This window comes from Varanus komodoensis, unplaced genomic scaffold (assembly GCF_004798865.1).
Source record: "Varanus komodoensis strain SLA01 unplaced genomic scaffold, ASM479886v1 scaffold1, whole genome shotgun sequence".
NCBI lineage: Eukaryota > Metazoa > Chordata > Lepidosauria > Squamata > Varanidae > Varanus > Varanus komodoensis.
In genome coordinates this window covers 38299048-38312124 of record NW_025335268.1, presented here as the reverse complement: position 1 = coordinate 38312124, position 13077 = coordinate 38299048, and the positions used below count along the sequence as shown (strand labels likewise).

Below are 13077 nucleotides of genomic sequence, written 5' to 3'. Positions count from 1 at the left end.
CTGGTTGTCAGAAGCAGAAAATGGGAACAAACAGGTTTAAGAGAGCAATATTTAGGGTCAGTTCATAGTCTGATCGACGATGATCCGAGTGTTTTCTAACAAAGCGCATGAGACTAGACCATGTGAATGCAGCCATCATGCTGCTGCACTAATATGGGGCTGGGTCCAGGGCTGGCTATTTGTCAGCAGCACAGAAACCACTTGGGAAATGGATGTTCCTTCTCTCCCGCAGTTCCTGGCAATCATCATATCTGCTCTGGAGGATAGGGAGAACCTTCCAGAGCAGATCTAGGATGCATGCAAAAAAAGGATTCCCATGCATGAATAGAAACCGCCTGCCTTATGTTGGATTTAACCCATAAAAACTAGGCTTTTATTCACATGGTGCAATGTTTCTGTGGGAAAGGTACTGGAGGTGATTTTTCTTGCTTTGTTTCTACTACTGGTTATCTAAACATTTCTTTACCATATCGATACTGCAGGTTACATCCAAATGTAGTCACGTTTCATCAGCCTAGTCTAGGAATGAGTAAGTTGGGATTCAACCCAAAGACCACAATCTAGCCAAAATTTAACAGTGCAATCCTATGTTTGTCTATTCAGAAATAAGACTTACTGCATATAGGATTGCAGCCCTAAACTGCTCTGCATATTTATGGAAAAGTGATTCTCACTGTTTCCTGTAGGATTTACTCTCTAAAAGGTGTGTTAGTAGAGTAGTCAATTACTTTGCTTTCAATTGCAGAGTTAAGCAACCTGTTAACTCAGAAGTAAATTCCTTTGAGTTGAGTGGGAGCTACTCTCAGGTAAATGTTAAATGCTGTGGCCTTCATCACTCCCACTAAAATCAATAAAAAGTACTAATCTTTGGTTGGATTGTACACTGTATAAATAGTTTCATTTTGCTAAGAATTGAAGCTTATATATTGTTGAAGCTTATATATTGTATCAGCCAAAGTATTAAATTTACAAGATTCTTTTATTTGAAAAAGTCAAATGTAGTCAAAGACAGCACTGTGCGTATTACTTTTTATGTTTTATAGTTCATGGAAACAGTGAGCTCACTTGCTTGAAGTTGAGATTGTTATCATATTTGAATGCTTCTTTTGCTTACTTTTATCTATATTAAAAGGACAAATTGATAAAGGTGATAATTTGCATTTCAGAAATTTGAGAATGCAACGATCCAGTTCAGCAAGAAATGTGAATAAGCAGTGGCTTTAAACTGATGAATCAGTGGTAGAAATCTATACTAGGAGAAGGGCATTCATCTACTCTGGGATGTTAATAACTTATTTAGTAGCACCTTTGCAAATTCAGTGGAGATAAGCTGATTTTTTAAACATTCTCTAATTAAGAAACAGCCTTGAAATTAATGTGGCGATAACCTAGTATCTATATGAATTTATTTTGTTTGGATGGCAGAAACGTGCAGCTTGTGATTCTTTAGATTTTCTCTTATTTCATGTTTTAAAATGACTTTTAAATCTACAGCAAATGGTTGAATTTAAGAATGCAACCCTACACACATTTGTAAACATGCATAGGATGAGTGGGGAACGGTCTGCCAGGTATTGTTGGACAGCAACTTCCAGCAGCCTCAGCCAGCAAAGCCACAGTTCCAGTCCGACAGCGTTTGATGGCCCACATTTTATGGCCCCTCTCCTGATGCAGAGCATTGCATTATAAGAATATGAAGGGGAGGCAGGGTGCGCAACAGCTATATAGAAGATGCTCTCAGTCACTGTTGACTTAAAAGGGAAGCCTTGAAACCATTCCTTTCAGCAAGACTGAGACCTAACAGCTTCTAACTGAGAAATGGGCATCACATTTCAACAAACAACTTCTAATTACAGGAAATTGTCAGAGCAATCACCTCCAGTTTCAGTACCCATGCTTGTGAGCTGTGATACATATTAAAAAATCTTCAGCTGATGCCTCCCTACACACGTCATGAACCGAGGGTGCTTTTCAGCCCAGCTCTGCTAAAGGGAACATTGTTGAGCTTAGTGGAGCAAGTTGGTGAAGGCCTCATAAAAGCCCCCAATAGGGCAGCTCCAATAAGCCTGCATTGTAAGAAAAACGAACCCTATCACTCCAATTAACAGATGAATTGCTCAAGGGCAGTGGCTAAGTGCAGTTTGACATACTGGATTTGGATGCCCATATTTCATTGCACAGGAACTGAACTCTACTCCATTTAATATTTGGAAGGGCAACATAGCTCATGGGTCTTGTACGTTTTAAAGTTCATTTCCCTCCTCGGCATTCTGCTGCTTCAGTCTCCCTCTGCTGAAGCTTTTCTATTTTAGTTCTCATGGTTTCACGTGACCCTCTCAGCCTATTACAGACAACGGGAGTAATAGAAACATCTTTCTGGGAGAAAAGTAAGTCAAAATAGCTCAGCCTTTACACGTTTTGCTCTTTGTGCTCACCTCTGTATTGCTCTTATTTTCAGCATGCTAAGCACAATTCATGGTGCCCAAAGGAATAATTAAAATGCTTCTTTAGACTGTGTTTTTCTAATGTCACTTTTATTTATGGAGTTTCTCCGGTATATTCCAACGTGGTTGATCCTTAAAAAAAGTTAACCCCCCCCCCGCAAAGGAATGCATTTCATGTGATGAATTATTTCTACAGAAATGCCCGTTTCTGCATTTTTTCTGTACCTATTCCAATAATTTGACAACTGCCACTTCCCAAAATGTTCTGTAACTGCCCCCTCCCCCCACTGCACTTCCCTGAGAGAGGAAGTGACTGGAAAAAAGATCACATGGTCTGGTCTTAACCAATTGCACATATAGTTGCAATCTTAAAAGTATTATTACTTATTCAGACACAATTATTCCCAACTGAATGCAAGACTACCCCTTAATTAAATTATTGGCACATTTAACTTAAGACATTAATAAGTTCTGTAGAAGTGATTCCAGCAGGTCTGGTAATGTTATAACTTTTATGTCGTTCAGATAAATCAGAGATAAACGTTATAAGCATTTGCATACAGCAAGTATGAATATGCTAAGTAAAAAGCTGCATTACATAGGACAAGTTTGGCTTCTTTCTTTTTTCTTCACATCTCTTTGCCTTTGGGTACATACCCAACCAGTCTTTGTGAAATTGGAAATTACCATAGTTAGATTTTCCCACGGTAATGTTGTGGGGTCCGCCTCACCCCACCCCACCCCAGAACATGTCACAATGATCTATTAGCCTTAAAATACACGTACGTTTTCCTTAATTCCAAAGCTGGAACAGATAATGCAAGAGCTTTTTGCTGGGGTCTCTGGGGGTGAAGCTGTAAGACAGGAATCCAACTAGGGGTCTGGCATGCTTGTACCATTCCCAGGGGAGCAGGAAAACATGTAAAACAACACACACCTGTGCATGATCATTCCATGCTTCTGCCTCCATTGGAACTGCAGAGCATGTCAACTGGGTAGCGAATTGGCCAGCAGGTGGGCTGGCTGATTAAGAGATCCATTGTCGTACCACGTCAGACTCTCGGCTGTAGCGGATAAGCATGTTGTAAGCAACTATGAGCAGATTATACCCCCGCCCTGGTCCTGGGTAATTACTGGGTGCTTTTCCCGGGATGCTATTAGGTCCTCTGGGTGCAAACGCAAAAGCGCAGAATTAAGCATTCTGAAAATGTAGCTTTTGTTTTCAAAGAAAACAAGTTTTTCTTCCTATGCCTATGAATATATGTGAGAAAGTATATGGCCAACCTCTGGTTAAATTGTCAAAGACACAGAAACAAAAAATATGTAGCTACTGTACGCATGTGATAGATCATGGAGGCTGCATATTTAAAGATATTTGGTACAGAAACTGAGTTATTTTACCTCAGACTTTTGACTTGGCTTCTGTGCAAAGTCCACATAGCCTTGAGCACATGCAATTCTTAGTCTAGTCAACAATGTAAGATTATTTGGGGAAGTGCAAACTGAGTTTGAGTGGAATATGCTTAAATGCAATTAAAATGTGGTGAACTTGCCACCTGAAGCCTTTTTTCTTTTTTGTAAACAAGAGATGTCTTGCTCAATAGGAGTTGATATGACTGTTCTGAATCCTCACTAGTAGTGGTCCCCAACCTTCTGGGACATGGGGGCTGCATCTTAAATCAAAATGTAATGAAATTATTAACCTACCAGTTTGGAACAAAAGATAACATGCAGAGGTCAAAGAAGAAATGTTAACTTGAATGCAATCCATTTTGGAACAAAAATTGACTGTGGAATCCTTTTATCTAGCTATACATGCTTACCTAGTCAGTGTGATTTTTGTGGCTGTTTTCTGCTAGCCAAGATATTAATGTCCAAGTCACAGTTTGTGACAGACACCCTTAAAATGTCATATACATGTTCATCTGCATGTCTTGATCTACAGTTGGATTTCACATTTTCATCTTGGGAAAAGTTTTTTTTGCAGATTTATGTGAAGACGCCTGCAGCAAATTTCTGTAGGTTGATAGATATATCAGGTAGGCCACAATAGCAATCTAACAGACTATTTTCTTTGTAAACGTCTCTGAGGTTATCACCAGTTTGTAAATCAATTAGTTCCATCTGAAAATATTACTTGCATCTTCTGGTGCTACTTCAAATGAATTCGGAAACATTCTTACTGTATTTCTTTTGCATGCTTATGGCAATCAGTGACTCTGTTCTGGAGTTCCACGTGCAATAGGTTCAGTGCTTTGATGTGTGTTTCAGCACTGAATTGTAAATTCCCGTCCGTCTCAAATTTTAGTTCATTGCTAGAGAAGTTTGAAAAGTTACTTTCACTAACTTCCTTCACAAAAATGTTTAGTTTTTTCTTCGACAGCTTTCCATCCAGAATGCATGTCACATACAAGCTTTCCTTTCCCCCCCAACTGTGTTCAATTGCTCTGTGATATCAGTTAACAAAACCAAATAAAAAATCCATCCATGGTCAGAAAGTACTTTTTGACTTTTCCCTTACTCCTTGAGAAGGATGAAGACTGAAAAAAATGTTTGAGGACTTTGCTTCTGCTAAGCCACTGCTAAGCCACTTGCACGATATAATAAATCATATTTGCATCTATCTTGGAGAGAAAATTTTGAAACTGAGGATAAATATGACCATGATGCCTGATGTAATTAATGCTGGATATAACAATACACATCACACTTTCTCACTGAAGAATCACAAGGCTTCCTGATGGATGATGAAGTGTAATTGCATGGGAAGTGTACTGTTTAATTTCGATATCTCTTCATTGATTCTTGCAGCTACACCAGTTTTTACTTCCCCCATATTTCTTGCCCTGTCAGTTGTGATACTTTTCAATTTATCCCAACTCAGACCAAAATTTTCCACTGATTCACACACCTTCAAGAATGTTTTCTGCAGTTTCAAATTCTGCAGTGCACACAATTCTTCTATAATTCGGAAGTTGGAAACTATCCCCCTTGATCAACATTAGCAGATCCACAGTGGCTATAGCATCATTGTTCTCACCTAATGCCAAAGGAAAAAAAATCAAAACTTGTTGCCTTGACAATCAGTGACATACGCCATCCACACAGCTGCTTCATCTTCCTCACACGCACATACAGCCTTCAACATGGTAATGCTTGGAGAGGGGAATGAAAAAGCTGAGTCCTACAGGTACCTGAGCTCTGCTGGTAGCCAAGCACCCAGAATGGCCAAAATACTAGTATAAGACCAAGAGGCAGCTGTCAGAAGGAACCATGGAGACCAGAAGAAACAATCTTGCTATTGTGTTTTTGTAAGAAAGGAACAGGAAAAACAGCAGTAGATGCTGCTGGCTGAGGCAAGAGGAACAATGTGGGCCTGAGCAGAAATGCCTTGAGGGTGGCAGCAGGAAACAAGCAGGTCGGAGGGCTGCACAGAATGAGCCTGGGGGTGACATGCGGTTGGGACCCCTGCTCACTCATGTTCCATTGGTGCGCTCCACTCACAGGAATAAGGAAACGAGGCAGTGGCAAGTTTTGCAGCCTCTTGCGTTTCTCATTTGGGACAGCACGGGGGTGGTGCAGAGGGCTGCAGAAAGGATCTGATGTCAAAGATGCGCCACAGGTGGGGAGTGTGCAGGGGAATCCCAGCTGTTATCTGACATCAAGATATTCTAGCATCAGGTTGGTGAGCGAAGCTCGAATGTGGGCCGTGAAGGGCTCTGCCGGTGCTGGCGCCTCCCAGTGCCAGCCAAGTCTTTCGAACACTGCCTCCTGCCCCATGGCAATGGTGTGAAGCTGGGGACCTCCCCACTGGGGAGAACATGATACAGGTGAAGCAGCCCTGACCCAGGGGACTGGAGTGTTCCTCCAACTATCTTCTCAGTGGAGGCAGCTTTGCCTTGTGTGAGCTTCCCGTCAGTGAGAAAAGCACACAGGGAAGGCATTCCCCAACCAGAGGGCTGGCACGCTTCAGCCAGAGAAAGGGAAGACCCTTATGACAGATCACAGGATTGTACTAAGGAGTTTTCCGGCGGTCATCGACCTGGGTTGCTTTAGTAGGCTATTAGGTGAATGGCTGGGTGATGAGACTAGCAGTGGCAACTAGTCATGATGCTCCAGCATCAGGGGCGGCACTGCCATGCGGATCACTTTTTGGGAAGCTCATATACTGATGAGCTTCCTATGGATTTCCCATAAGCCTCTGGATTGCCGCTTTGGAAGCAGAATGCTGGACTAGGCAGGCCTTTAGTCTGACCTTGCATGGCTCTTTTTGCATTCTTATGTATTAAAAGCACAGACTGCAGCAGATGTCGACTGTGGTAACTGGCATATGATGGACACAGTTATTACTTTGGAACCCTGGATATATATGTAACTGCCAAATTTATTTAAATCACATTATTAAAAGACATCCGTCGCACTACTGCTTTATTAAGTGCTTTGTATTACAGTAAGTTAAAAATGTTTCTTGGCATCCTTAAAGGAACTCTTTAGAAATAACCCATTCTCCATTAAAATGCCTTATACAAAGCGCTGGGAATCAGACCGCAGGAACAGGACTTCTTGAAAAACTGGATAGATAGCATAATTGGATAGTAATACAATAATATATGGGACTGCAGGTGGCGCAGTGGTTTAAACCGCTGTGCTGCTGGGCTGGATGATTGAAAGGTTGCCGGTTCGAATCTGCACAACGGAGTGAGTTCCCATTGCTACATCCCAGCTCCTGCCAACCTTGCAGTCTGAAAGCATGCACATGCAAGTAGATAAAAAGGTACCACTCCGGCGGGAAGGTAACAGCGTTCCATGCACCTCGGTGTTTAGTCATGCCGGCTGCGTGACCACGGAGACTGTCTGCGGACAAACGCTGGCTCCCTCGGCTAGGAAACAGAGATGAGCACCGCCCCCTAGAGTCAGGCATGACTGGACGTAACGTCAAGGGGAAACCTTTACATTTACCTTTTCCAATAATATCTAATAATAATTATATAAATATGGATATTGCACACACATGCACAAGAGGGAGAGAGAGAAAGAATATATCTCATTTTTTAAAATGGCCTCTTTGCTCAACCATTCGCTAATGGCACTGCCTCACAGTGAGACTGGCAAATTAAACCTGCATTTTTATCTAGGTGGAAGTTTTTGGCTCTAGATGAAGCATCACGGAGAGGGAGGGGTGGAGGCTGGAGGAGGCTGGATATGGCATAAGCACGTGCCCCTTCCTGCTGCCCAGTGTGCCTTCGTGGCTTCTACAGGACTGAGGTCCTGCGAGGGCCAGTCCCTGCACTCCTTTCCAGTCTAGCTGCAAGGGGCTGGGTGCGGGATGATGTCAGGAGCCCCAGCATTTGTGCCCTCAGAGAACAATTTGGTCAGGAAGAAGGCCCTTTAAAAACATGTTTCATGTGTCCTTGCAATACCTATAGCAGGCAGAGGGGCCTGAGGCTTCAGATAGGCAGCTGTTGCATTAGAGCTAGAAAGGGAGTCGCGTGCTGCCTGCCATTTGTCCCTCTCGGGAAGGAAACGGCATCATTCTGCACAAAGAGCAGCTTCTGAACTATCTTTAAAGCTGGCTGACTCCATGTCAAGCTCATTGCCTGCAATAAACCAAGCAGGAGGTTACTAAATTGACCATGGCCAAAATCTTTTATATGTACAAGGGTGGCCTGGAAAAAGTCTCAGCAAATTCCAACCCCACTTCTTGGCAGGGAATATTTCGGTCACCACTTTTGAAAATAAGAACAAAACAAGCCAAAGTTTCATGAGAAGAAAAGAGAGTTTCTTTACAGCAGACCCATGTCACTCTACAAAACTACTACATGAACTACAGTCCCAAGGATGAAAACTGAATGGGTTGCAGATAATCGAGGGCTGGAATAGGCTTAGCATACAAGAAAAAGTATTCGTGTAGGCAACAAACCACAATATGAACATCATAAACCAGCTGGAGTTTTAAAAACATTCTAAGAAGGGCCAAAACAGGCCCTACTTCGAATGTTTGCCCAGCAGCTGTGTCTTTTCATTGTTATTCTAGAACAGGAACAGCAGCCCCTGTCTAGATCTTAAACTTCTCCGTACTCTCCTGTTAGTATCTTGATTCAGATCAGGGTCCTGTGGTTACTCTATGATAAAAAAGAAGAACAACCACATCGGTTGCTGGGTGTATGTTTAGAGAGCCGTCCTATTGTTTCCACCCTCGGTGTCAGTGACCCTCCAAACTCAGATGCTTGTGTGCATCCTGTGCCCCAAAAGAAGCACAGAGCAGTGATGACCTCCGCTCCTGCACCGCACCACTGGCCACCTAGTTGGCCAGTTGCACTGATGGGTACTGACATGAGTCCTTGGCCCCATCCTCCTCCCCTCTCTGCCCCCCAGCATGCCCCCTTTCCTCCCCTCCGAGGTGCATTTAAGGGGATGCAGCCCGCGGGCGGTATCCTGCTCCAGCCATGAGGGAGGCAGGGCAGGCAAGGATTCAGCCTTCACAGTACCTGTTCCATGATCTCAGGGTCTCAGAGTATGGACTCCAGTGAATCCTCTGGCCCCCATAGGCAAACCGGGAGACCGCGGGCAAAGTAATGGCCCAACGAGTGGTCAGCCAGGGTACCAGTGCTTTAATCTAGGCTGCAGCTCTAGCCGAAGCGATGAAAAGCAGCCACGCAGCCAGATAAATACTGTGAGAGTGGTTTGATCATACATATTCTGCACAGCAGTGTTTTAAACTCAGACACAGTAGGCAAGTAAGTCATGAAAGCCAAAGACTGAAACAGATAATTATATTCATTATTCAATCTGAGTGGAATTCATGCATGAGCCATTAAAAAAAATGAAGTGACAGCAAGAAAAGTCTCTGGGAATTTCATATTTGGAGCTTTAAAAGAAAAACCAGATATTCAAACATGAAATAATCAAATATGATTGATGAAACAATCTGTATGTAACTTTTGTATTTTTAATCTTTCTAAATCTAGTGAATGTAGATCTACCATACCAGTTCTCTTCCTTCTGTCCAAAATATTTCTAATATGCTTTATTTAGGGCTCATACCTAAATGCACAGAATTATAGAACAATTATTATCCACTGGTATATTTAAAATGGAATAATCATCAAAACAGAATAACAGAAATAACCAGTAGAGCAGACAGACCTTTGCCAATTTGTCTAGCTAGCTAGACAAAGAACTTCAAAGAACAGCAAGGCCTTGCAAAAGTGCCTAAAACTTGTGCTGTTCTATAACAACAGGAGACAATCCTGGCTTATAAACACTCATCCTTTGGACGAGCACTGATCCCATTTGCATGTCAGAATAACCCAGATGTTTTATTTAAATCCAGGATCTGGGGCTTCCAATGTGCCTGCAGTTACCTCTCTGGATAGTCACAGGCAGACCGACTCTTCTCATTTTAGTTGATGTAGAATTTGGAAGTCACTCTTTTTAGTTGGAAGGAGCATACTTGGAAGTGAAAGACTGCCAGGCAGTGTGCTGTCTGTTTTTTGATTCAAAGGAGTCTTTTTGCGTTTGGGGGTTTAATGTCCACCTTGGTGGTGATGGTGGTGGTGGTTGTTGATTTCATTTCTATACTGCTCCATGGATTAAGCTTTCTGGGTGGTTTCCAACAATTTATAAAACAAAGCAGTAACATACAATACAAATACCATAAAACACAATGTTAAAATGAATTTAAAATTAAAGGATTAAAGGCTGGATTTAGAAGCACCTTCAGAGGGTGCACCTGCTGCTTTGGAGGGAGTGCAATGCCATCTAGCATAGATAAACACCCCACTTCCCAGACCTGCCAGCCATGGGATCCACAGGCTTTGTATTTCACCCATAGGACCTCTGTTTTATCAGGATTCACCCTCACTGTATTAGTCCACATATAGGGTGGAAGAGCATCTAGGCACCTGCTCAGGGTCTGCATGGCCTCTTCTGATTGCTTAGTTAGGTTTTTGGGAAGGCACTTTTCTTTTAGAAAATGAGGGATTTGTGACCCATCATGCCAGCCATTTTTTGAATGGGTAAAACCCCTCGCTTCCATGACACCTTTCAAAATTCCAGATGTGCCCACTGACCCTCAAAGACTGTGGGCGCCTGCCCATCTGCTGTGCTCCGCATGAAGCAGTGTGCTAGAACTAAGATTAAAGATCTGAGTAATCAGGAATGCATCGCATAATCCATTCAGTCACCTGGGAAATTTGTGCAAGTTCAAATAATTAAGAAGTTCAGATTTATTATAAAATAATAACTTTGTAGGACTTAAGGCCTTATCTATAAACACTTTTGAGGTCTTACCAGGTTTGACAATGACTTGATCCATCTTCTTTCCCCCATGCTTAGAATTTGTATTTCTTTAAATTCACCTTAATAAAACAAATGCTGCATAAAATGTATTACACGATTTTGCAACCTAAACCTCTATGCACTCTGCATTTTGAAATATTTGAGCTTCTTTCTTTTTTACAACCGTATGCCTAAACCTATCCATACATGTGGTCATCTCTTGTTCCTGGAGCGATTTCTCTGGCTTGCAGAGAGAAGCAGTAATGTGTGGAGAAACAGATAGTGAACGGGATGTGTGTCCTTGTGCACCGTGTACATGGGATGGTCACAAATTTGATGATGGCAGACCAGCACGAAATAGGATGGTCTGCGTCCTTGCCAAAGGCGAGTGAAAGTGATGAGCTAAAACCAAAACATTTAAATATTTTATTTAAATAGGAATCTCTCAACTGCAAAGAAGAATAATTGCCAGACCAACAAACATCAAACAGCATGAAGAACTAATTAAAAAGAGACACAACAAGGTCAGGGTTGTGGCCATGGTCTCACACACTGCTGCAAAGAACTGTAGCAAAATTTCACAAATCCTTAGGTACAAAATGACTTCATTGCAACAAACTTAGTGAGGCTGCAGTTTTATGCATGCTTACCTGGGAGTAAGTCTTACAGAACTGAATGGTGCTTAATTCTGAGTATAGGATTGCATGGCTGGTATAGAAATATGTACTTAAAAAAAACGTATTCTGCCTTTCTACATAAACTTGGCACTGAAGATGGTTTACAGAACAAAGTAAAATTGATTAAAACAATATATTACTATACAATGTAAGCATAATCATTACAGAAACGTATTAATAGAAACAGCACCCAACCTACTAAACCCAGTTACATAATAAATAAAGTGGTCTTGGCTTACCAGAGGGAAGACAGCAGGTAGGGAGCAAAGCCAGTTTTCCTTGGGACAAAGCCCCATAGCCTGGCTGCACCACTGAAAGGCCTCTTCTGGGACATCACCACACATACCTCTAAGGGTGAAGGACTTGAAAGGAGGGCATCCCTAGAAGATCTTGAGAACCAGGCAGGCTCGTATGGGAGAAGGTCCCAAGCCAAATAGGAGTTTACTGTTCATAACCAATGGATATTGGCCCAGGGAGATTTAAACAGTTCATTTCCCAGAAGCACTAATGGATTACATACCCTGATACATTTAAGGCCAGGTGTGTTCAAACCTAGTATGCAATTTAAGGTTGGATATTGGAAATGAGTAGTGTTGATGGACATGTAGAAGAGAGATTTGTGGCTGGAGAGTTTTGTCACTTAAATGCGGTGGCTGTCAATTGCATACAAAACAAATCTTTCTAAAAAAACCACACAGTTTCAGTAGATTTAAATGATCTGCAGAACCAAGAGCACTTAAAATGAGTTAATATTATATTACAAATTATGAAGAATATGTTATATACCTGATAATTTTGTTAGCTTGATTTCAACAAATCCAATCAAAACTGCTTTAAAGAAAAATATAAGTGAAATAGTCTAAGTTTTCAAACCAATACCTTGACATTCTGACATTTCTATTATACAAAGGCCAAATAAAACAAAATGATTACAGGTGCGATCACTTGTGTGTTTGGACAGAAAAAAGGCCTACAACTCCCAGCATCCCCAGCCAGCATAGAGTTGTAGCCATCCCTTATTTGTGTGAGCATGCATAGGGTTGAGTCCTAAAATATGCTACAGTGAAAGGAAGATGTGAGGACTTAACAGCATGGTCAGAATAGTCAATTTAAAGTAATATTATTGATAGATTTGCCAGCATAAAAGTTTTGCTTGCTTGCTAGTTGCGAAGTTGTGTCCAGCCCATCGTGACCCCATGGACAACACTCCTCCAGGCCTTCCTGTCCTCCACCATCCCCCAGAGTCCACTTAAGCTCACACCAACTGCTTCAGTGACTCCATCTAACCACCTCATCCTCTGCCGTCCCCTTCTTCTTTTGCCTTCTATTTTTCCCAGCATTAGGCTCTTCTCCAGGGAGTCCTTCCTTCTCATTAGGTGGCCAAAGTATTTGAGTTCCATCTTCAGTATTAGGAGCTGGGTATTAATTTACTGCCAATGTAGTTGCATATGAAATAGTTCACAAGTAATGGACATTGTAAAAGAAATAATACAATCCTGTGTCCATTTATGTTGGCTTAGGGCACTATTTTGTGGATACAATGGGATCCCCGTCCTTCCTCTACAGTGGCTCCAACTTCATTTTTTCCTTCAGTAATGATGCAGAGAAATGTAAGGCAGAACAGGGAATATCCTTGGCTTAGGGTGATGAAGAGGCTGCAAGAGAAAGTTCTTTAT

At 41.9% G+C, this 13077-nt stretch overlaps 1 protein-coding gene across 1 annotated transcript in view; it reads left to right on the top strand.

Annotated features, from left to right (window-relative positions):
- Positions 1-13077, top strand: part of ESR1 (estrogen receptor 1) — a 200651-nt gene that overhangs the window by 10258 nt on the left and 177316 nt on the right. The gene's annotated exons all lie outside the window — the stretch shown is intronic.